We start from the raw sequence: 26,380 nt of genomic DNA, 5'->3' as shown, positions 1-26,380 counted from the left end.
ACAATGGTCCTGGTAAGTAGCACCCCCCAAGCAGCACAGCGTCCTCGCACAGAGCCCACAATGGTCCAGCAACAGTGGCGAGCCTACGAGCGGCTCCCGCGAAGCGGGGGCCGCGAGGCGTCAAGTACCGTCTGAGGGAGGAGTCGGGAAGAGGAGACAGCTGCGATCACCGCCAAGCAGCCTGGTCCTCGCAGTCTCGGTTTACGATGGTCCTGGTAAGTAGCACCCCCCAAGCAGCACAGCGTCCTCGCACAGAGCCCACAATGGTCCAGCAACAGTGGCGAGCCTGAAGCAGCAGTTCTCTTGCCTTAGATCAGTTGCTTGCAGCGCTGTGCATTACGGATGGGACTCAACCATCTTTCCTAAAAGATGTGTTATTAAATTCTGAGTTCAGGGATACCAGACTTTAATTTTCTATCTTGCTCCTATGGGAAGGCATGCAGGTAAACATTATACTCAGCATTCCCCATTATAGCCGATGGGCAAGTTAGCCTTTCAATAGTGAAAAACGAAAATGGCTGTAGTTCACTACCAGAGCATGTCACCTACACCAATACATGCTCTACCTTTCACATACACTGCACCCTGCCCAGGGGGGTGCCTAGGGCCTTCCATAGGGGTGTCCAATGTGTACAGAAAGAGAACGGTTAGGCCTGGCCAGTGTGGACACTGGTCAGGTCAGCATGGCAGTTAGCAACTGCACCCAGGCACTGCGGTGGCAGGCCTGTGACACCATTTTAGGGCTACTCCTGTGGGTGGCACAATCAGTGCTGCAGGCCCACTAGTAGCATTTGAATCACCAGCCCTGGGGGCTAACAGGTGAAACAAATATACCAATCATGGATAACCAATCAATATAACAATTTACCTAGGGAGCACTTGCACTTTGACACTGATCAGCAGTCGCAAAGTGCCTAAAGCATCTAAACCAGCAAAAACGAAATCCAGCACAGCGTCAAAAATACAGGAGGTAGAGGCAAAAAGTCAGGGGAAACCACGCCTAAGATGCCAGGTCTAACAGTAGCCATACAGCCATAAGTCACACAGCCCGGTGGAAGAGGGTTAGGGTTTGTTGAATGGTTGGGAAGGGGATTTGGGGAAAGGTTTGAGAAAGAAAAACAGTACGCATGGACAAACATCAAACGACAGAATCTTTGTAGACTACCATATCCATATCAATATGTTAAGGGAGAAAAAGGAAATGCATGCATGATGATGATAAGGAGACCCGGATTACATACAGTTTGTGTTCAGTGTTACCGGGCTTACTTTTACAGATAGCAAAGAACATTTTAAAATATCTGTAGGGATGAATTATAGACAGAGAGCAAACCTAATGATAATAATAATAATACAACAAGAACAGACTGTTGTAATGATTGTAGACAAAAAAATGAATCAAATTATTTAAAAAATGATGAAAGTTGATACTGTTACTGTGTTATCCTGTTCAAATGGGGAGTTGAATCTTGGCATTCCTCTTGGTCCTCCCTTCCATGGATGCTCCGTCCATCAATCTTGATGACACCACTGCCTTCCTGGCAGATGTAGATTCATTGGTGAGGTAAGTGTGCATTGTTTTCCCAAGTATAGCACAGGGTAAGGCCTGGCCTATAATTGTAGATGCAAAAACAAAAGGGATATTGAGAAACCAAGTTGAAAAAAATGCACAAGTTATGGTGTAGTGCAACAAGAACACTTTCCGAGGCAGCATGGATGCATCATCTCTACTCTAGTCTGTTTCCAGCATTAACCTACAACACCAACTGGACAGTGCAGGCCCACGGTGACGGCACCCTTCGCACATCCTCCATTTAGCGTACATTTTTTGAAGGAGTTGGACAAAGCACATATCCAGCAATATAGCATTTTACAATTTAAGTGACTAAATCAATGCACCGCAGTCATACCACCGCTACACTTGACTTCACCGCTACACAGACATTTAGGTCTGCTGTGGTTGTTGTTTACTTGTTTACCTTTTATGCTACTCATGAAACGCCCTGACTTATTCCATCAATCATCTCGATCCGTGTACTGAGTAACTGTGAAGATACTATGTCACTGTGGTCATCATGATGGTGTTGTTCAACTCAGTCTGCAGTGTACCGAGTGAGTCCTCTTCCTATATTCAAAATGCAATGCATCGGCCTGCAGTAGAAGTACAAATTTGTTATTAAAAATACAAGAAGGGAAAAGGGACTTGAGTTACTTTTAGTGTGTAGATTATTACATAAAGTACACAATGAAGTAACTTCATGCATAACAAACAACAACAAAATCACTGTCAGCGTCCAATGCATGGCATCATTCATTACCTGTTACTTCTGATCTTCAGTTAATGGGCAGTCTCTCTCGGATCAGAAAGGAGGATAGCTATAGTAGTCATCATCAATCATGTTCCACTTCTTTTGGAGGGACTAGGAAATATTTTCTTTTTTCTTCTATTTTGCATCATCCAATCATCATCTGTCTTCTTGAAGGCAATGGATTTAGGGAGATTCAGGAGGATGGAGGAGCAGGATTCGGAGGAGTGTACTGTGATATGCAGACAGCCGAAACTTGTATATGGCAATAAAACAATTAGAAGACGGTGGTGATGGATTTTTTGTGATTCAAAGTTTCTAACCAGAAAGACAGACACACACATAAAAGACAATAAGGGAGGAAGACAGTAAGAACTGGAAGTGCAAGCTTAATTGTCAGGGAAGTATAGCTCGTCCTCAAACTCTGGGGGTTCAACCAGAAGTAGGTAATCATCATCTAACACACCACTTCCGTCACCTGAGCCGCTGTCCTCATCTTCTTCCCTTGATTCATGTATTGTGTAATTCGGTGGTATAAAGTGCTGATTCATTTTGATCATGGTTAACCTCTCCACATTTTTGGGCGAGAGACTGGTGCTTCTCACTGTTACAATGGAACCAGCAGCATTGAAAACACGTTCAGAAGAGACACTTGCAACAGGGAAAGCCAGATAGTTTATCGCCAGCCTGCTGAGCAGTGGCCATTGGCCCCTTGTCCCATACCAATACCGCTATGGGTTTTGATCAATGTACACATCTGTTGGGTTGTCCAGATAGGCCTGGACAATCCGCTCAATGTTCAGGGGTGCTAAACTTTTTTCAGGCTCTTTTCTCGTTGCTTCAGCACTGGACTTACCAATGCCTTGCTGTAAATACCAATCCTGTAGCGATTTTACTGGGACTAATGATCCAGTTCTTGCTGTTGTCGATAGTGTTGGTGAGTGTTCAGACCCAAACGCACTGCCCTCAGGCTCTGAAGTTGAACTTGACACTGGATGCCCTGCTACAGTACTTGTTGTGGGTTTATCTAGCTGGATTTTAATTAGCAGCCGTTAATTTTCCAACTTACTCGCTGACTCAGCTATCCAAGTTTTGTACCGGGCAACATCCATTTCTGAAAAAGGAATTAATGTCTTCAGTGCCCATTTTGTCCGTGGATCCAGAATTGTGGCACAAATGTAATGTTTTTGTGACAAAATCTTATTTTGCACCCTTGTATTGTCAGCTAAGCGACGGGCTAAGCTCTCCACCAACTCATATGCTCCTTTTCTTTCCTCTACATCTTTGTATGCTTCAGACACCTCCTTCAGCTGATGCTCTAGCATTTGCAACAATGGGATAGCTTGGCCCATAGTACAGTCCTCGTTGCTGACTTCACGTGTGAAGGCCTCGAAAGGAAGAAGCATCTCAGTCAAGCATTTAACTAGGCACCATTGGTCCATCTGAAGGGTCATGCCTTTCACAGTAGCATCCCCTCTTCGCATGACATATTCATTAATTGGCCTGTAATGCTCAAACAGACGGTCAAGCATGTAATAAGTTGAGTTCCAACGTGTTGCCACCTCCTGGATGAGGGCTTTGACTGGTATTCTATAGTCACGTTGAATTATCCTCAGCTGCTTCCGAACTTTAAAAGAATGGCTGAAATGAGTGCATATTCTTCGGCAGGTGGTCAGTAAGTTGCTGACTATGGCTTCTTTTTTCAGAAAGTCTTGAACAATAATGTTAATGCAGTGCGCCAAACACGGAACCCTGAAATATGAACCAAGCTCCATGGCCTTAAGTACATTACTGCCATTATCTGTGGAAACAAGACCAATCTTAGGCCCTCTTGGGCGCAGCCATTCAAAAACCTTGCAGTGAAACTCTTCCAATATGTTTACAGCAGTATGAGATTTCTCCATGGCGAACATGGATACAGTTGCATGTTTCCGAGTAGCTTTAAAAATCTCAGCTGCGTCAACAGCACCTACTTCAGATAGCTTATCGCTAACCCCCACAAATGAGACCCAGTGTGCAGTTATGCACATGTAATCAGTGGCTTGACAACTGGTCCACATGTCTGTTGTTAGGTGGATATTGTGAACAGCACTCTGCTGCAAAGCTTGTCCAACCATTTCCAGCACATCATGATGTATTGCTGGAACAGCAACTCTTGCGAAATAGGACCATCTGGGAACCTTCCATTTAGGGCAGATGGTTGACATAAATTCAAGGAAACCCACCCCTTCCACAAATAAAAAGGGAGAAGTTCCAGCGCTAACATTTTATAAAGCTTCGCATTGTACAACCGTGCCATTGGGTGGTTGCGTTGTTACTGCCCCTCCAACCTAAGCATGCTGTCAATGGTATGCTGGATTATTTTCCTTTGTGGTACAGTTGTTTTCTTTAACCCAGTTAGGCTCAACAACGCACTTTGTTTCATTGCAGTACTACTCGGTCGCCTTGGTGTCTCATCCTGACTCTGACTCTTACTGCGGTGCCACTGAGATGTTGCTGAGGAGGCTGTGGGCGGTACCACTACACTACTGGGGGCAGGGCTAGAAATGTCTCCCTCTTGTTCACCTTCCACCGCGATAATATCGTCCTCTGATTCTTCATGCCCAACAATGGGTTGAGTTTTACTTTGTTCTAAGCAAAGTAGGTGAGCCTCCCACACAATAGTGTAGTGTATTTTGAGATGACTTGTTTGGCCTCCGGTACCATAGTTTGTACCAAGCTTACCCCGCCTAACCGCATGTCGACAAATTGAGTATATAGCAATGTTCTCCTCCTTAATGCTAACCGAAAATAAGTCCCAAACTGGGGAGGAGAACTTTCTGGTGCTGCTGAATGTGCCACTTTCAATACCAAATGAACTGGAGGGTGTACTTGGAATGTGACTCTGTGCAGCTACACTGTGACTTCTACCACTACCTACTGAGGTGGTGGTTGAGCTGGATGTAGGTCCCTGCCTTTCCTTTGCAAATGATAATATGGAAGCTGGAGGTCGTGGTGGTGTTACCTGTGTTGGTAGTATCCGTGCTACATCCCTTGCAGCCATTTTGGATAGGATAATAATGTTGGTCTCCATATACTTTGGGCCGGGACTGATGTCCGTGATGACTGGCTCGTCATCATCCCCCTCTTGTACATCTACCTCCATAACTCTAAGGCTTTCTGGAACCTTCCTTTTCACTAGCCTTGTCTTGTGGCGTGCATCACTCTCAGACTGAGCTGGTGGCTTCCAAGTGGCATCAAGATCATCAGAAGCGGGGCTTGAAGAAGAAGTTGATGGTCTAACCCTCCTTTTCCTTGCTGGGGGTCTGGAAGACAATGGATCTTCTGAAACAGTGGCTTGCCCCTCTCTGTCTGCAGGAAGCTCGATTTCCTGAAATGCCCCTACTTCAGGAGGAACAACTACTATTGTGGGTTGTTTGTTGTGGCTGTTCTTGTGGCTGCTGCTGTTCTTGTGGCGGCTGCTGTTCTTGCGGCTGCTGCTGTTCTCGCAGCTGCGGCTGTTCTTGCAGCTGCGGCTGTTCTTGCAGCTGTGGCTGTTCTTGCGGCTGCTGCTGTTCTTGCGGCTGCGCCTGCTGCTGCAGACTTATCTGCTGAGTTTCCGCCTGCGTTGATTGTGTACTACTTTGCGATAATGACATTTCAACATCCCTGCTCGTTAGTAGACTGGTTACCTCTGCGACACTCATGGGCTTGGGCCTAGGTTGGTGGGGTTGGTCCGCTGGTGCGGATGTGCTGCTCCCAGCTTGGTTCCCGCCGGACAACTCTGCTGCAGGCGTGTGTGTTTTTGGTCCCAAAAAGCACATTTGCCAGCACACCAGTTTTGGTAAGTGCCTCTTGCTTTTTCTGTTCCTTCTTCTTCTCACCGGCAACTTTCTTGGTACTGGAGAACCTGGTACCTTTCTTTGGGGCCATCTTCTTCAGAGGTCAGACAGGACGCAGGTGCACAAGTTGCAGAAATGTCTGTGGTCACACGTGGACGTGATGTGGTGCGCTGCAGGACTTCTGTCTGGCAGTACAACGGATGATGTTGATAGTTACCTTCTCCTCTGTCTTTTTGTGCACCTAAAAGCAAATAAGCCAGGAGAAGAAAATCAGTGAAATGTTGCATTTGTTGTTGTGGTTCAATTACAACTAGTACAAACAAACAAATAAAATATATAGTGTAGCCATTTGTGAGACTTTGGCAACAAGGGCTATGGTATACTGCTTACTGTGTACAGTGTACACACTATACTCTCAGGAAGGATAGGAAAGAATAAGAACAACAACCAAAATACAAATGTAATGGAAGGGAGCTGCTGCTGGCAACGGGGATGGATGAAAGCAGTAAGCCAATAGGAAAACCATGCAGGCCCATATAGCAAAAGCAGCACACTAATAATAACTCCTACCAGAAAAGGCCACGAGCCACATGGACACTCACAAATCACAAGCAACAAGCAGGAGGCCTGGGAAACAATGAACTGACAAAAGGCCTATAAAAGAAGCCAGGCAAAAGATGCATGCTAAACCACACTGCTGTGCCTTTTTAATGCAACAAAATGCAGGGTGCACACCAACACACCAGGCACACACAACAAAGGCATTTCTTTAACACACACGCAAAAACAGAAATACCCCCCAAAAAACAAATTTTCCAACTCAATCCAATGCCATCCATGCCCTAAATGATGTTTAAATTCAACAGAACACACAGATAAACACTTGTTTAATGCACCTGTGGCTACCTGCTCTGAGCCTACTGGATGAAAGCAGGCCCCTGGGCAGACAAGGCCACACAAGCTTTCAGGCCTAGGCTTCAAAATGGCCACCAGCCACATGGCCAGGCCCACCCAACTACAAGAAACAGAAGACAGACAATGCTGGCCTGTTGCAAAAAACACACTGCCTGCCTTCAAAATGGCTGCCAGCCTCATGGCCAGGCCCACAACCAGAAGCCTAGGCCACAAAGGAATACCATGCAGGCCTATACCTATATATGGCAAAAGCGGCATACTAATAACTCCCACCACAAAAGGCCACGAGCCACATGGACACTCACAAATCACAAGCAACAAGCAGGAGGCCTGGGAAACAATGAACTGACAAAAGGCCTATAAAAGAAGCCAGGCAAAAGATGCATGCTAAACCACACTGCTGTGCCTTTTTAATGCAATAAAATGCAAAATGAAAATCCACAGGGCAAAACAAGGTCTGCAGGGTACACACCAACACACCAGGCACACACAACAAAGGCATTTCTTTAACACACACCCAAAAACAGAAGTACCCCCCCAAAAACACATTTTCCAACTCAATCCAGTGCCATCCATGCCCTAAATGATGTTTAAATTCAACAGAATACACAGATAAACACTTGTTTAATGCACCTGTGGCTACCTGCTCTGAGCCTACTGGATGAAAGCAGGCCCGTGGGCAGACAAGGCCACACAAGCTTGCAGGCCTAGGCTTCAAAATGGCCACCAGCCACATGGCCAGGCTCACCCAACTACAAGAAACAGAAGACAGACAATGCAGGCCTGTTGCAAAAAACACACTGCCTGCCTTCAAAATGGCCGTCAGCCTCATGGCCAGGCCCACAACAAGAAGCCTAGGCCACAAAGGAATACCATGCAGGCCTATATATGGCTAAACAAAGAGGAATAGCTTAAGTTGACCAAAGTGTTACAATACTCAAATTAGTTCTGTCACGGGCACCTTGTTGGTGTATTCATGAAGCCCTCACCCACCAACCTAGTTGGTGGCATGCTTCATCATCGGGCCCACCCAGTGACACCTAGTATGTCCCGGGTGTGCTACGACGCCTGATTACAGCGGAGCTGGTATATTGCTGAGAGTGCAGTGAGGTTGGGTGAGTTGTGATTTAAAACGGCTTGGTGGTGGTCCCAGTACCCGAGGGTAAATTAAATTTTAATAACTGGGCCGTCACCAGCGGTTAAAAGTAAGGCTACAGGACGCGTGAGGGTGGCGAGTTACTGCCCCCTGCGTCCTTCAGATGGTCGACATGTTTCAGCCAGTGCCTTAGAGTGTTCTGGCTTTCCTCAGGACCGTTTTTTTAAAAAGGTGTGGTGAAATAAAACAGACTTAGTGTTGTGGTACAGACTATGTGATACACTCACCAAGGCGTTTTTCTATATGTGAGAGGGGGATTCCCTTCTCATGCATATCTGTACAAACAAACATTAAGAACAAGGACAAAACATTTACAGAGAGAGTCAGTAGTCAATTTAGACATATGGTCAACAATGCTTAGGTGGCCGGATCTATAGTGCAAGGTGAGAGGACTATAGTCGGCTAGGTGTGATGGTACTGGTGGTGCCATCAGAGTGAAAATACGCGACTAATTAGGAGCGTGGTGTGGCTAAAACACGGAAATCACACTGAAAGGAGTTGACTTAGTGTGGCAGGGCGCAAGAAAATTGTTCTTACGCTTTGGGTTATTAGCCAAGGCTTCCTGGAGGGAAGCGGTAAGGGGATGACCCTATGGGAGAAAAAGAGATAGGCTGTAGGGGTTAGGGACCTGTGAGGAAAGAAGCGCTTACCCAGTTTGTTGTTTGGAGGCTTGTCAGGTTTGTCATACTCACAGACTTTCTGGTCAGTGCCTGCCTTGTACCTGTTGTCCCGCCGTCGTCCTCCGGTAGAATGAGCCTGTCGGCATGTGGGCTTTTTATACTATGGTTATCAAGGTAATTATGAGCACCTGTGGGAATAGTAAGGGTGGAAAGACTACCCCTTTGTGATGTTGCTGCTCATGCTCGTGGTTTGCACACTAGTCCTTCGTGCATGCTCAGTATATCAGCGTGATTGCTATGTTGTTGCTCATGCTCATGATTTGCACACTAGTTTCTCGCACATACTCAGTATGAATGCGTGATTATAATGCAGGTGATTTGTACTCTAGTCTTTTGCATATGCTCAGTATGATAGCGCGATTGCATTAAGGTACATGTAGCAACTAAAATATGCCGCCGTTGGTACGGGGAAAGGGGCAACACCCGTGTTAGGTGTGGCGTGGTCTTATCTGCGCAGGCGCAAAGGGATCAGCGTTGGCTATGTATGCGCTAATATTTGGGAAACATGCCTGTGGGACGCGCCGCCTCCCAGAGTGGTTCGGCCCGTTAATCACTGCTTAATGTGCACTAAAGTTGACATGGCAGTATTAGGGGGGTTGAAGCATGTGCCCATGATTATGGCAGCCTAGTGGTACACACAAGGGGGAGCATGATCTATGTCTATGTACAGAGGGACTATGGCACGGGGGACTGACCACTGTACACAGGCGAGGTAATTGTGACTAGTGTAGGTCTAGGGTGTGACTGAATTCCACGGTATGGCGTCGTTGAGGCCATTGGTTTGGGTGGATAGGCGATATATCCAACGTTGTTCCTTGCTGAGTAATTTCTTCTCATTATCCACTGCCAGTTCCGGTAGTTGTTCGATGATGGTCCAGGTCAGGTCATTGGGAGTGTGTCCCTGGGTGATGAAATGACTGGTCAGTTTACTAATGTTCTTCTTGCACCTGATTGTGCTCCTGTGTTCTGTGACTCTAGTTCTTATTTTGCGGACGGTCATACCGATGTATCGGAGGCCGCAGCTGCAGGTAAGTAGGTAGATCACGTTACGTGAATTACAGTTTGTGTGGCTGCGATGAGTCCACACTTTGTCTGGTTCTAGTATCAATGTTTTCGTATGGCTGGTAAGATGGCACACGCTACAGTCATTGCATGGATAATGTCCAGAGATTTTAGGCAGGCCCCACGCATTCAGGATAGTGTTGGGTTCTCTATTGGTCAGGGGTCTGGGGCGGGTGCTCACGAGTTGGTCTTTCAGGTTGTTGCACCTTTTGTAGGCAAACCTATGGGTTTCCCATTGTCGTTGTCCAGAGTTTAGGATTTTCCAGTTTCTGCGTATGAGCTTCGCCACCTCATTGGAGGCTGTGTTGAATGTGGTGACACACATGATGGGTTGGTCACTCTTGTCCTTGGGTACAGTTTCCAGGAGGGCCTACCTATTTTGGTTCCTGGCTCTTTTCTTGGTTTTGTTAATGATGGCCCGGGGGTAGCCTCGTTCCTCCAGTTTCTTAGACAGGTCTGCCGACTGATTTTTGTAGTCGGTTGCTTGAGTGCAGTTTCTGCGTATACGCAGAAATTGCCCAAATGGTAAGTTTTCTCTTAAAGGGCGGGGATGGAAACTTGTGTAGTGGAGGAGTGAGTTCCTTGAGGTAGGCTTGTAATAGGTGGTAGTGATCAGTTGGCCATCTTTGGCCCATATGTTCAGATCAAGGAATGCCAAGTGGCTTGCACTCGAGGTGCTTGTGAATTTCAGGTATGGGTCTCTTTCATTGAGCCAAGTGAGGAAGAGTTGTAGAGTTATTTCTGAGTTTAAGAATGTAAATGAGAGGGACCCCTTGTCAAAGCCAAGGGAAATAGGGTACTTGTACCAAGTAAGGAGGAAAGTTCCCAGGCAGAAAGCTAGAAAACAACACAATGTGAGTTAGAACAAATGTGGATTATAGCCCATATGTTAGAACATGTACAAATTTGAGTTAAACAAAAACCTGTATTTGACTGTTTAAAAATAATTTTTTATTTATATAATTATAAAAGACACTGTAAAAATACTTTCATCTTAAAGTATACAAAGGCTCATGAAAGAAACAATTGCAACCCACAACATCCAGTCCTATCTATTTGGGAAAATTGGATAATCAACCCTACGAGTTTATCTTGTTGCTATTGTAATCTAATATACTACACAGAGAGACAAAGACAGACAGTTGATTTTGTCATTATTATAACACATCAGTTCTAAAATTTTCAAAATGCTAATCTTTGGAACAGTCAAAACTGTAGTGTATCTCAAAGAAGAAGCCGTTAGTGCGGATTGTGTTCAATAGTAGCGTCGACACGTTTCGATGGTTCTAACAATAGTCCATCTTTATCAAGACAATAATGACGTCCCTCTTGTTATAGGCACTGGTTGGTTGCCGTAGTTTACTTGTTCCTTATGTCATCACGTACTGTTTCCGCATGTAAAATAGGATCGGTGGGTCTTTGCCATTAAAATAAGTGGAATCTCAGTCTTCACCCATAGAAAGTAAAAAGGTTTTCAAAAAAGGTTTTAAAGAGAGGAGCACTCATCAAGTTTGTGCTCGCATAAATAGTTGAACCGTATTAGTAATGTCTCCACTGGTTTGCTAGCCGTGTGGTCTCCAATTGTCTGAAAAAAGCAGGATTGTCCCCCAGATTACCCGCTCTAAGCTACTGAAGCAGCACGAAACACCTATCAATACGCGTGGATGTCTTTTTCGCACTTGCTTGCGCTTCATAAAGCGGTGTTGTGAGACGGCTCTCCAGATAGGCCCTGGTCTCAGGAGTTAAGATAAAATACCATATGCAATACGGACTGATCCCTGCCAGATCATAAGGATGTCGTCTATATATTGACGCCATGTGAGAATATTCCTGGTATAGGGGTTGGTGTTGTGGGTGATGTGGGTCTGCTCAAAGAGGTGGACATAGAGTCCTGCCACGCTGGGGGCGAAGACGCTGCCCATTGAAGTTCCGTTGGTTTGGAGGTACAGGCTTCCCTCATACTCGAAATAGTTTTCCTTTAGTGCTATTGTGGCACATTGGAGGATGAAGTCTCTGGGTGTGCGGTGCGGCCATGGGGATTCCATAAGTACCTGTCTCAGGACTTGGATGGTGGCGTCCTGGGGGATACTGGTGTAAAGGCTTTCAATATCCAGGCCCACCAGGAGTTGGGTTTCTGGGTTGAATTCAGTATTGTTGATGACTTGTAGTAAGTGTTTGGTGTCCTTGATGTAACTGGGTGTTTGCTGGACCAGTGGGTTAAGAAAGAAATCGCAATAGCGAGAGAGGGGTTCCAGAAGGGAGTTGATGCCAGACACTATGGGTCTGCCCGGGGGGGGGAGAATACCTTTATGTATTTTCGGTACTGTGTAAAAGTATGGTACTTTTATCTTTTGGGGGCAGAGGTACTCTGCCTCTTGTTTGGAGATGTGTTCCGCCTGATGGGCGGTCTTCACTAGTGCCTGAATAGTGCTTTGTAGTGAGTTGGTTGGGTCATGTTCCAGTTTCTTATAGTTTCTTTGGTCGCTTAGTAGTCGGCGGCATTCGGTGTCATAGTCCTGTTTATCTAAGAGCACAATGCGTCCTCCCTTGTCGGCAGGTTTTATTATGATAGAGGGATTGTTTTTGAGTTCCTGGATGGTTTCTCTGTCTTCCTTCGACAGGTTGTTGAAGTGGTTGGTTGGTTCTAGGTTCTCGACATCATTGTAAACAGCCAATTCAAAAGTGGTGATCTCTGGGGGCACTGTGGAGGGTGGCGGGGTGAAGGTGGATTTGGTCCTCAGGCCTGTGATGTTAGGGTTTTCAGTGGGAGTTGAGTCGTCCCTCGAGGGTTTCTCGAAGAAGGCCTTGAGTTTTAGTTTCCTCATGAACTCCGCCAGTTCCACGTGCAGTTTAAATTTGTCCAATCTAGTCGTTGGCACGAAGGATAGTCCCTTTTCTAGTACTGAGACCTGTTTGGGTGTCAGTGAAATGCTAGAAAGGTTAAACACCATGGACTCATGGGTTGCTTGGTTTATGGTTTGCTGGTTCCCGGTTGGCTGGGTGCCTTCTGGCGAGTGTTCGCGCTCACTGGGTTTCCGTCTTCGGCCCAGTGTACTTGTGGTTGTGGGTTGTGTCTTCTCCTTCCGCGTGTTCTTCTGCCCTGTCCTAAAAAAGGAGGCATGTGGGGTCCATGGTTTCCTGGGAATAGGGGCATGGGGCCAGGTGTATAAGTTTGCTGGTATCCGAAGTAGGGGTTTTGCATTGGGCCAAAGTTCGTTGGAGGCCCGAAGTAATATCCAGGTGGTCCTCCCTGCCAGGTGTTTGGCCAGCGTTGTCCGTGGCGGCCTCTGCCACCCCGTTTGTGTGAGCTATTGCTAGAGTCACTGGATGCGGAACTGTCATCTGCTGAGGAGTCTGAGGCATTTGAGTTATTGGCTGGTGGGGTAAAGTCTTCTTCAAAGTATGGAAAGACTTTGGCATAGCTAAATTTTTTGAGGTCTTTCTCAAATTTCTTGATTTTATCTTGGGTCAGGTACTCCTTGTACTCGTTAATTTCTTTATTTTGGTCATCTAATTTCTTTTTGTAGGCTGTCAGGGTTGTTTTGAAGTGGCTTTCTGATAATTGGATTTCAATTACGATGGCTTCTGAAAGGCGTTTGGCAGTTTTTATACTTAGTATCATCCAGTCCCTGGTGCAATGCCAGGCGATCTGGGCCCAGTCCTTCCTGAAAGTGGGGTCATCTAGGAAGATCCTGGGTGCGTTGGTGACAATCAGTCCTCTTGGGGCCGTGTTGGTTTTGACATATTGGGCTAGGATCACTCCATGGAGGATGGTGCGGATCCTGTTTCTTTTTTTCTCGGTGAGGGTCTCCCAATCAGTTGTTTGGGCTATGGAATTAGCGATGTTGAAATCAACTTGAAAAGAGGGGTCTGCGAGAATATCGTTGACCTCCTCCTCCGTAAAGGTAAGGCCATGGTTCTCGGCCATGGTGATGTTGTCAAACTCTCGCAGCTGTGCGCTGCCTATATATGCGTGTAACAAGAGGGAGAGAGAGGACTAGTTAGCTAGTCCGAGTCCCCGAGGGTTTATATGTGATTAAACAAAGAGGACTAGCTTAAGTTGACCAAAGTGTTACAGTACTCAAATTAGTTCTGTCACGGGCACCTTGTTGGTGTATTCATGAAGCCCTCACCCACCAACCTAGTTGATGGCATGCTTCATCATCGGGCCCACCCAGTGACACCTAGTATGTCCCGGGTGTGCTACGACGCCTGATTACAGCGGAGCTGGCATATTGCTGAGAGTGCAGTGAGGTTGGGTGAGTTGTGATTTAAAACGGCTTGGTGGTGGTCCCAGTACCCGAGGGTAAATTAAATTTTAATAACTGGGCCGTCACCAGCGGTTAAAAGTAAGGCTACAGGACGTGTGAGGGTGGCGAGTTACTGCCCCCTGCGTCCTTCAGATGGTCGACATGTTTCAGCCAGTGCCTTAGAGTGTTCTGGCTTTCCTCAGGACCGTTTTTTTAAATAGGTGTGGTGAAATAAAACATATGGTCAACAATGCTTAGGTGGCCGGATCACTATAGATCCGGCCACCTAAGCATTGTTGACCATATGTCTAAATTGACTACTGACTCTCTCTGTAAATGTTTTGTCCGTGTTCTTAACCTCTTCAATGCCCATGACGAGCTGGTCTCGTCATGGGCCGCGGTGGCGCTGTGCCCATGACGAGACCAGCTCGTCATAAACCCCGCCCGCTAATGAAACGGCCGGCACAGGGCGGGGAAAGGGGCGGGCACTGAAGGGGTTAATGTTTGTTTGTACAGATATGCATGAGAAGGGAATCCCCCTCTCACATATAGAAAAACGCCTTAGTGAGTGTATCACATAGTCTGTACCACAACACTAAGTCTGTTTTATTTCACCACACCTTTTTAAAAAAACGGTCCTGAGGAAAGCCAGAACACTCTAAGGCACTGGCTGAAACATGTCGACCATCTGAAGGACGCAGGGGGCAGTAACTCGCCACCCTCACGCGTCCTGTAGCCTTACTTTTAACCGCTGGTGACGGCCCAGTTATTAAAATTTAATTAACCCTCGGGTACTGGGACCACCACCAAGCCGTTTTAAATCACAACTCACCCAACCTCACTGCACTCTCAGCAATATACCAGCTCCGCTGTAATCAGGCGTCGTAGCACACCCGGGACATACTAGGTGTCACTGGGTGGGCCCGATGATGAAGCAAGCCACCAACTAGGTTGGTGGGTGAGGGCTTCATGAATACACCAACAAGGTGCCTGTGACAGAACTAATTTGAGTACTGTAACACTTTGGTCAACTTAAGCTAGTCCTCTTTGTTTAATCACATATAAACCCTCGGGGACTCGGACTAGCTAACTAGTCCTCTCTCTCCCTCTTGTTACACGCCTATATATGGCTAAAGCAGCACACTAATAACTCCCACCAGAAAAGGCCACCAGCCACATAGACACTCACAAATCACAAGCAACAAGCAGGAGGCCTGGGAAACAACAATGAACTGACAAAAGGCCTATAAAAGAAGTCAGGCAAAAGATGGATGCTGAACCACTCTGCTGTGCCTTTTTAATGCAATAAAATGCAAAAACGAAAATCCACAGGGCAAAACAAGGTCTGCAGGGTGCACACCAACACACCAGGCACACACAACAAAGGCATTTCTTTAACACACACCCCAAAACCACATTTTCCAACTCAATCCAATGCCATCCATGCCCTAAATGATGTTTGAAAACATTCAACACACACCAAAGGAACAGTTGCTTCATCATGCACCCACCCATGACTAGCTCTGGGTCTACCCCCAACAATTAAAAAAAAAGAATGATAAGTACCAAAATTGTAGTTGCAGCAACTGCAATGCCCCCAATCAAACAGACACAACACCAACTTACTTGTAAAATATCAAATTCAAAAGTCCTCAAATCTAATGATAATGATGCAGCAGGCACAAAGAGTGACCCTTCCAGCTCAAATCCAAAGGCAGAATGAACAGGCGATGGACAAAGCACTGGGAGGAGCCTGCTGGACAGGAACAGATAGTTGGAGACTCTGTGGCACTTCCTCCCTCTCCCCCCAAAAAGTTTTTTTTTTTTTAATTAACAACTTGCACAAAAAAGGACAGCCAAATGTCAATCTGAGGATTTTTTTCCATCCAAATCATCATTTACAGAAGGTTTTATGCAGCTAGAGTTAATATTCTTCTCCAAATTGAAAATTTGGCGTGTTCACAATCGCGACCTTCACCACACTTCCGCCGGATGTCGATGGCGCGCCCAAAATGACGTGTTCACGATCTCATGCTCTCTGTCGCGGTGGAGATTGACGTGTTTGCGACCTCACGCTCTCTCTCGCGGTGGAAAAATATATGTTCGCGATCTCAGACTCTCACGGTGTCAGATGGCGAGGCGAATGATGTGATCGCGATCACGAACTCTCACGGGATAGCGCGACTGGCTATCAACATCTCGTGGAGCACGCGAACGGATTGGAAAAGTTGTCGGCGAACGCAGGGATCCCGGTAAGGCGATCCCGCGTGCGAGAATGCGTTTTCAAAGCGTGAACATGAAAAAAATCTTCGCAACGCACCAAATAGCGGAAATTTGGCATTTTTGCGCTCTCCGCGGAACGCGAATATGTCAAAATATCGCAAATTCCGCGCGCCTAACCGAATCTGACACCCACCCTTATCCTAAACACCCACTTCAATAAGCCTCCAATCTCCCACAAGCCACTCAAACCCCTTCACCCAAAAACCTTTTCTAATAGTACAACACTGAGTTACCCAAAGCAAATTTCTGAACCTTTTTGAGATTTGTGCCTCAGCACACATGGGAATCGTGTGGGTACTGAGAGCCTGTGACAATGGACTGAAACGAGAGCTAAACTCTCGTCCCTGTAGGAGCACACCGAAGCCACTCCTCTGTTAGTTGGTACTTACTACTTTTCTCTCAAAGCACTGGGAAATTCTGGCAGTGGTGACAGGAGATAGCCATAGTACTGGAGACAGGCGTTTTCCTGTTCCCTACACGGTAAGTGTGTTCTACCAGACTTTCCAGCCCCTCCTGCTAAAGAAAGGGTTCTGCAGCCCCTTTTACCTTTTCGTACATCTATGTGGGGCATGGATAGCACATGGATTTGTGCTCTGAAAATGTTTGGTAAAGTGAGGATAAAGAGAGAAAGTGTGTGTGTGGTGTTTGTGTATGCGTTTGTGTATACATGTATAAACCACACTGTGAGGACCGGATCGGTTCTACGAGCATGGGTTCATTTTGACAGAACCAGACAAACACTATCTTTGTGAGGACCGGTGCATTATGAGGAAAAGTAGTGTGTTTAGGTACTCTCAAGCGATTGTATCGAAAAACTAAAAGTGACTTTAAATTTGCCTCAGTCCACTTTATAACCTACCGTACTATCAATGCGCTTGTGGAGTTAGAATAGTAATTACACACTTCATTACAGTCAATGGCTGGCCCTCATAATGAGTGTGTGTGTCTGTGTGTGAGTGACTGCAGTGACAGGAAAGAAACCTACCTGATAGGAGATGCTGATTGGACAAAGGTCCAAACACTGAATGTTGCTGAGTGAACCAGGCTCCTGTGAAAAGAAGGAGTGGGGAAGAAGTCAGGTTTAAATGTAAGGATGGTCCCACCCATTCCATCTCAATTCTTCCTCAAAGGTGTCCACAGATTAGTTTTGTGTATACGGCTGGTAAGAGAAGCACAAAACCTTTTTTGCTATTTGTCTTGCAAGACTCTGTTAAGGGAACTACAGCTCCACCAGCCTGACTGTGACATTTATAGAACAATGACAGGTGCCTGAGTAGCTAGGTGTGAGGTGAAACCCTCTCTCTTGAAAGAGGACAACCCACACCAAGTCATGCTAGTCTACAAACCTAGTATGAATATGGGATGGCATTCACAGACCAGAGTTCCAGAAATGTCTCACTGACTCTTGCCAAGCAGTCCACAGCAGTGAACTGGGGAAAGCATCTGAGTTCAAAGTCCTGTGCATTCAGGCAGTGGGCACCATTCTCAAGTCAGGAGCATGACATGAATTTCTACTGCAATCTCACTAGGAGTACTGCTAAAAGGAGGCTAGTAGCAAAAGGATGTTACTGAGGAGAACGAGGAAGTAAAGTGTCCCCAGAGAGAAGCCCCAGCTAGAAGAGCAATCTGCAGTCCAACTGGAAGTAGTTACACGTCGGACCCTGGCTTCATAGGAAAAGCATTTTTTTGTTTTGTTTATAACTGTGGCGCCATTTGACGAACCTTCATGAAACTCTCCAAAAAAAGTTCATCCAAAAACTGTACAGCGATACCACAAAGAACAGCTGAACGAAATTACGCCAAATTTGGCAGACAGCTAGACCATGGTCGAGGAAGTATGCTTTATGTGATTTGGTGTAAATCCTTTGAGCAGTTTTTGAGAAATTAAAGTTAAAAATGTATGTGCATATTAGATCGCGGAGGATCTGTGGACCCAGCAGATCTAAAGATAAGATCTGATTTGCTGCCACCACATCAACAAAGATGAGGAAGCAGCCATTTTAGGATTCTAGGATTCAGCCCCATGTCCTAAAACAATATTTTAAACAAGCATTTGCAATGCAATAGGTCTCGCATTTATAAGAGTTTGAGCTATTGGCATTGTAAAATTACAATGCCTTTTATTTATGTTTTGGTTTTAAAACAAATAAAAGGCATTGTCATTTACAATGTCAGTAACATAAACTCGCATAAAAGCAGTGTGTGGAGTGCAGCAGTGTGCGGCATGCAGCAGTGTGCGGCGTGCAGCAGTGTGAGGTGTGCAGCAGTGTGAGGCGTGCAGCAGTGTGAGGCGTGCAGCAGTGTGAGGCGTGCAGCAGTGTGTGGCGTGCAGCAGTGTGAGGCGTTCAGCAGAGACACGTGGAGGGTGAGGAGAGACACGTGGAGGGTGAGGAGATACACGTGGAGGGTGAGGAGAGACACATGTAGGGTGAGGAGAGACACGTGTGGAGGGTGAGGAGAGACACGTGTGGAGGGTGAGGAGAGACACATGTGGAGCGTGAGGAGGAGACACCTGTGGAGGGTGAGGAGGAGACACATGTGGAGGGTGAGGAGGAGACACATGTGGAGGGTGAGGCGGAGGGTGAGGAGACACGTGTGGAGGGTGAGGAGAGACACGTGTGAAGGGTGAGGAGAGACATGGAGGGTGAGGAGAGACGTGGAGGGTGAGGAGAGACACGTGTGGAGGGTGAGGAGAGACACGTGTGGAGGGTGAGGAGAGACGTGTGGAGGGTGAGGAGAGACACGTGTGGAGGGTGAGGAGAGACGTGTGGAGGGTGAGGAGAGACGTGTGGAGGGTGAGGAGAGACACATGGAGCGTGAGGAGTGACACATGTGGAGGGTGAGGAGAGACACGTGGAGGGTGAGGAGAGATGTGGAGGGTGAGGAGAGACACGTGGAGGGTGAGGAGGGTGAGGTGGAGGGTGAGGAGAGACATGTGGAGGGTGAGGTGGAGGGTGAGGAGAAACAGAGTTGGAGGGTGAGGAGAGACGGAGGTGGAGGGTGAGGAGAGATAGAGGTGGAGGGTGAGGAGAGACCGAGGTGGAGGGTGAGGAGAGACCGAGGTGGAGGGTGAGGGGAGACGGAGGTGGAGGGTGAGGAGAGAACGAGGTGGAGAGTGAGGAGAGACCGAGGTGGAGGGTGAGGAGAGACCGAGGTGGAGGGTAAGGAGAGACCGAGGTGGAGGGTAAGGGGAGACCGAGTTGGAAGGGAATCAGAAGTGGAGGAGAGAGAGAGGTGCAGGGTGAGGAGAGACAGTGGTGGAGTGGGGGGGAGGGGAGGATATCACTTTTACTTCCTCTCCTAGTGTAAGGTAACGCCCCCACCCCACAGGCCCTGCCGGGGCCGAGAGCAGATCACTGTTCGCATCAGCCATCACCCGAGACCGCTCCGTACTTGTTGGTAAATAGAGGTTCACTATCTGTTGATAATGGGATTCACTTGGGGGGCTGACTTACCTCCTCCACCCCCAGGACCAACACTGAGAAGGCATCAGAGACCTGGGGCTGCCTATGCTGCAGTACTGCGAGAGAGAGGGATGGGGGGACGGGCAGAGGAAGAGGAGTGGGGTTAGAGAAGGGACAGGTGGGGAGAGAAAGAGGAGAGAAGGGACAGAGACAGAAAAGGAGCAAAAAAAGAATTAGAGAGAGTAAAGAGGAGAGTTGGGGAAAATGAAAACATTACGAGAGAACATGTAGCAAAGAGGTGGAGAGAGAAGATGGGAGAGAGTAAGGACGCAGCCAAGAGATAGGGCAGAGACAAAAAGAATCGAAACAATACAAAAGTATTTTCCAAACTCGTAAATAACCACGGGCCAAACAACTGATCTGCAATGAAGCATCCGAATCCGGTATATCATGACGTTAACCATGCAATAAAAAATAAATTTAAAAAAAATAAAAAAACACCAAAAAACACGTATACACCATGTTGACCCTTTTCCATGCAACGTATTCTAAAACGCCATTCTCATTCATACATTCACAGCAAACCTGTTCACAAGAGTGATAGAAAATGTGGTATTAGTGTCACATTTTTGTTTACATCCATACCCGCTGACTTATGCAATTAAAGGATTCATGACCACACGGTTAAACAAAACGTGCTGATTGGCCTTGCCGTGAAGGAGAAACATGTGTTGACACACACTCCCGATCTGTGAAACGTTCACCCCACTTTCTCGAAATTGAAACCAGTGCATGTGTCCGACGAACTTCCTGCCGCTTATCTGAATGCACCAGTGGCAGAAGATAGTCACCATCTTGCAACAACACAATTAAAGGGAGGCATGTCTGTCTCTCCCCACCGCCACATGTCTCTGAGTCTTACTGTCTCATGCGAGATCTCCCTCTAGGAGACAGCTGGCACCGACTCTTCCCCTGAGACAGTACGGAAGATGTGTGTGTGTGCATAGTGTGTGCGTCTATATGTATAGATCTGTGTGTGTATGCATGTGTGTGTTTGTATGTGTATATGTTTGTGTATGCATGTGTGTGTTGGTGTGCAAGTATGGGTGTGTCATTGTGTTCATTTGTCTTCATGGATGTGTACACATATGTTTGTGTGTATACCTAGGTCTGTGTATGCATGTTTGTGTGTATGTATATGTGTTTGAGTATGTTGGTGTGCGTGCTTGTTTATATGTGTATGTGGGGTTGGTGTGTTGGTGTGCATGTATATGCATATATTTATGCATGTCTCTGTGTGTTTGTATATGTTCATATGTGTGTGTAAATGCATGTGTGTGTTTGTATGTGTGCATAGTTGTGTTTGCATGTGATCAGAGGGAAGAGTGCACTTGAGGGCAAAGAGGAAAACATACAGGGAAGAGTATGTGAGGGCAGAGAGAAAAATACAGAGGGAAAAGCACGTGAGGGCAGAGAGAAAAATACAGAGGGAAGAGTCCATGTGAGGGAGGAGAGAAAAATAGAGAGGGAAGAGCTCATGTGAGAGCAAAGCGAAAAATACAGAGGGTAGGGCGCATGTTGGACCGGAGATAAAAACATGGAGGGAAGAGAGCATGTGAGAGCAGAGAGAAAAATATAGAGAGAAGAACACATGCAAGGGCAGAGATAAAAATACAGAGCGAAGAGCACATGTGAGAGCATAGAGAAAAAATGCAGAGGGAAGAGTACATGTGAGGGAAGAGAGACAAATACAGGGGGAATAGCATGTGTGAGGAAATAGAGAAAAATGGAGAGGGAAAAGCACATGTGAGGGCAGAGTGAAAATACAGAGGGAATAGCTCATGTGAGACCAGAGAGAAACACATAGAGGGAAGAGCATATGTGAGGACAAAGAAAACAAGTACAGGCTATGCCAAGCGGAAGTGATCGCGTTTGCAATCAAACATCAAAGCGGCAAAAGTGAAAGTAATCGAGCAGAGCATCAAAGGGCTGGGTGAGAAGGGAGGGGGGAATGCAAGGGTCAAAGCGGCTAAAGTGAAAGTAATCGAGCAGAGCATCAAAGGGCTGGGTGAGAAGGGAGGAGGGAATGCAAGGAGCAGAGGAGCAGCTGTGCACGTGCACGCCATCGTGCACTCAAGCCTTAGGCCAGCAAAACCATTTGGGTAGCACTTTTGAAAGCCCACTTACAAAATGTCTCAAAGAGACAGCTTTCGCTGTCTCAGCGAGACCTAAAAACATATAGGGGTTACGGTAGGGATGCCCTCCCCCCTTAGGCCTGGTGGTGGAGTTCCCAGAGGGACCCTCCTAGGGCCAGTACTTTTTTTGGGAGGGGGATGTGCAGTCCCCTCCCCAAGCCTTTAGAAGGCCCCATACCTTTGGTCTGTTTTATATTTATGGGATGGGGAGTACTTTACCCCTCTCAAGTCTTTAGAAGGGACCCGGGACCCCATCTTCTGGGGCTGTTTGCAAGTTTGCAAGAGGGGCATGCGGCCCTTCTCTCCAAGTCTTTAGGAGGCCCTGGGGATCCCATCCCTTGGGGCCACGTATTAATTTATGGGGAGGAAGGCACTCTTTGGTCCCCCCCTCCCGAGCAACAGGAGGGCCCCGTGGACCCAATCCCCTCGAATCTGAAGAGTGCAAGGTCCCAGGAATCACACACATTCCCCGGGAAATTGTCTTGTTCCCTGTCTGGGCAAGGCAAGTAAATGTAATTCCCTGGCTGACCTCTCCAGGCAGGTAACACAGCTTTGCTCTTGCCCAGCAGGAGCAAAGGTAAAAGCTGCCCCCACCAGGTGGGAGCAAACCATTAGAGCCAGCTTCCACTAGTATGTAGGATGAGGGGCTGGCTGAGGAGCCCCCGAGTCTCACCATTAAAAAAACAATGTGTATGCACCCTGGCTGGGCAATCGGATATCCAAGGTAAAATAATGTCTGGCTCCTAGCTGGGGAGCTGACAGGGATCGTGGGGGCCTTGGGGCTCGCCCCGTGGGCCAAGATAATATACTTGTGGGTGCCCTGGGAGGAACTGGGACACCAAAAAGAAAAACACATCGAACAATAAATGAGCTGCAGGAGACCCTCATTATTTATTGCTCCAGGCAAGAAGCACTGCCATAATGCCCTCAAAGGGCTTTTAAGGAATATTTTTGGATGATGGTGGTGGCCTAGTAGGGGCTGGAGCACCAACAAGCATTTTATGAATGTTGTGGAGGGCTGCAGGGAGCAAAGCATCCCCACAGCAACAGCATAGAAATAACACAGTAAGGCTCCTGGAACGTTGCCTCCATGACCCCAGGAGAGATTATCATATTTTTAAGCACTCCAAACTACAGCTGTGTGCTCTTTAGCTGAAGGACAGAGATCCTTTGGGGCTGGCTCTATGGTTGCACTTTGTGGCCTGAAAAAACGTTAAAAAAACCTCAAAGACATGTACTAATTAAAAAAAATGTTTCATTGAAATTATTTTGTGAATATCACTATTATTAAACATTGCAATGTGTGAATTTATAAAATAAACTTCTGATTATAGTTATTAGTAATCTTTTTAGGTCTTGGCTTGACAGCGCATGCGCTGTCTAGTAGACACATGCTGTGTTCAATCTGTGGGCTTCATCCTGCCCATAGGCTTACCATTTGCTTGCTCCATATTCGGTCTCATATCCGTTTTCCCCGTTTGTCCATGCCATGCATGCGTCTTGCCTCCTCTTGTGTTCAGCCCTCCCCCATATCATGGACCAAGTACTTGTGTACATCCACTACACCTGTTTTAGGAGCTACTTTTTTCTTTGTGTTTTATCACTCCACATAGGTGCTTGTATTTCTACAACCTCCATCTCGGCCCATCCAGGCTTCATTTCGAATTGACGGATGGAGAGAGAATTGTGATGTTGCCTGCTTCAGAGCAGGGGGCATAGCTGTCTGTGCCTGCTCCTCGCGATCTAGAGTGAAGAGAAGCAGGAAGGAAGGAAAAAGGGGTTTCAGCTTGCCTCGGACCCAAGCATGGCGAAACGTTAATGGGGTCATCGCTACCGACCACACGCCTCCTGGCTTACTGCAGTTCAGTCTCCAGCTTAGAATGACATGCACCGTGTTGCCTTTCTGCAGGCTTGTTGTCATCGAAAAGCATGCTAAAGGCTGCCTACTACCCACTGGCGTAACGAACCTTGAAGGGGCCTCCCTGCAAGGCACCTGGGGGCACCCCTCTGGGCTCAATCAGGTGCCCTGCAGCCAGAGTGCTGTCCTGAGGGGGCCCCCTGGAGCTTGGCCCCCCCCACCCACACCACGGGGGCCCGTTTTGCGCCCCTGCTGCTACCATTTTCTATTGTCCAGTCCGAGAGGCACACCTAAACTTTTTGAGGCTTGTCCTGGAATAGAGTGCCAGGCATAAGGGGTAGCTACCAGAGCTGCCTGCCTTAGAGGTGGACACAGAGAAGGAGGGCTTCACACATTATCACAGAACTCTGTGTCTGCCCAGACCAATGACAAGCAAATCCATCAGACGTCTTGCATAATAACATCAAGCATGAGCTGTTTGTTGCTTGTCACTGTCGTCTGTCGCAGATAGCAAGCTACCACCAGAAGGAAGAGTTATGATCATTGGTGCCAAGCCAGAGTTCTATTTTCAACAGTTCAAAAGTCTGTAGTGAGATCAATTCTGCCACTTTTTCCTTTTGATGCAGAGTCAAATATTATTTTTTTTTGTAATGGGGAGCGATGTGCGTTGGAACTCTTTATTATGTCACGGCTGCCTGGCACATTGACATTCTGAGACTCAGAAGAAGGGCACACCATGCTGTGGTCGGCCGGTGCCCTGTTGACTGTTGTTATGGAGCTGGCCTGTGCAGAGAAGGGGAAGGGCTGTTTTCCTTTCCTGGACCAGGGGGCCTTTGTTATGGTGAATATCATCACTTTTTGTGTAAATCACTGCTAGTTTCTCCCTCTTTGTCGGCCCAGGGAAGGCAGCTGTGCCCTCTTGGTGTGGCACGAAGGGAGTCTAGGAGCTCAGGTTATTTCAATTGTTAGTCACCTTCTTCCTAAGCAGCAGGCCTAAAAGTTCAGTAATACTATTGAAACTGACTGTATTTTATTTATGGCTTAGACTTAATTACTTCCTTATTCCTGCAATGGCATGCATCATTTTTATTATGTTACTTTATTGTTCCATGTTCCCAGAGTGAGTGATACTCAAATCTAAGAACTCTTTGTATAACGATTTATGGATTTGCCACACTTTGTTGTGTTTTTGTTCATCTGCATCGGAATTCCGGTTTCTTTTTTTTCTTTTAAACTAAAGGGTTAATTTAAGAGACAACCTTTTCTCTGCTGGCTTCCAGTAGTGCTCTGCCTCGACTCGATACATTTGTGAACTACTTGCTTGTGCCGTGGGGATATTGCCCATGTTTGAATGAAGTGTTGCTTCTGACTAGAGTGTACCTATGGTGCGCGAGTATGGCAAAGAAGCTTGCCTAGCTACCTGTCCTATACCCGTTCTGTGTTTGTGAGCAAAGCTCATGCTGTTGCTGTAGTAGGGTAACTGTTCTGGGTATAGGAAAGGGTGACATCCGTGCTGCTTTGTGTATATTGAACCATGGAGGTGCGATATTGAATGAAATAGGTTTCACCATTTGTTTTCTGCCCCGGGCATTATTGGTACAAAGGCCGACCCTGCCCACAGCTGAAAGCCACATTGTTTTGGCATTTCACGATCTGCCCCTATCTGCCACCGCTTCTGAAAAGCGCAAAATATAATGAAGCGCGCCATTAGGACGCGGCCCCCCGGGAGCCCGGTCACGTCCCCTTTGTGGTCCTCATCGATGGACTAAACGTGACTGCAGCAGGAATTACTTCCGGGGCAGCGCCGGCAACACCGAGTGGGAGGAGTGGGCGTGGGCCTATTTAAGGCAACTTGCCTTGGTCCTCGCCCTCTCTTCTTTACGGTGCCGGCCCCGGTATGCAGGGGTCTCCGTGAATCTCCCACCCACCCGTCCCTAGAGATAGAGATTGGGGAGGTGTTGGATGCGGAATAGAGAGTGGCGGTAAGGAGGCCACATAAATTGCCTTTACATTGTTAAGGGGAGTCCTCCTGCATACTCCCTAGGCCACCACTGAGGGGGTGAGACGGTAAGCTCACCCCAGAGAGAATGGAGACCCCGGCTGGGGGCAAGGGCGCCAGTTTACAAAATAGTGCATGGGCATCCGCCCCTGGTAATACCTACGAGACCCGATGGGCAGCCTGGTGGTGGAGGGGTGGGCCCCTCAGGTGGCGGACATGGACCATATGGCAGGGGCTCACCTCTCAAGGATGCAGGTGGGTTGCGCCTTGCATGGTTCTCAGTTGGTTGGGGGACACGAGCCAGAAGGCCCCTTAGTGCTGGAGCAATAGACAACATTCTTCGTGTATATAAATTGAGTTCTGTCTGACTTGCTGATGGATCATGAAGTTATGGTCAATTTAAATGTAAATATTGCTTAGCGATTGAATTTGATAAATACATATCGTATCA

This window comes from Triturus cristatus, chromosome 9 (assembly GCF_964204655.1).
Source record: "Triturus cristatus chromosome 9, aTriCri1.1, whole genome shotgun sequence".
NCBI classification, from domain to species: Eukaryota; Metazoa; Chordata; class Amphibia; order Caudata; family Salamandridae; genus Triturus; species Triturus cristatus.
The sequence above is the reverse complement of the archived record's forward strand: the minus strand, read 5'-3'. Positions refer to the sequence as shown.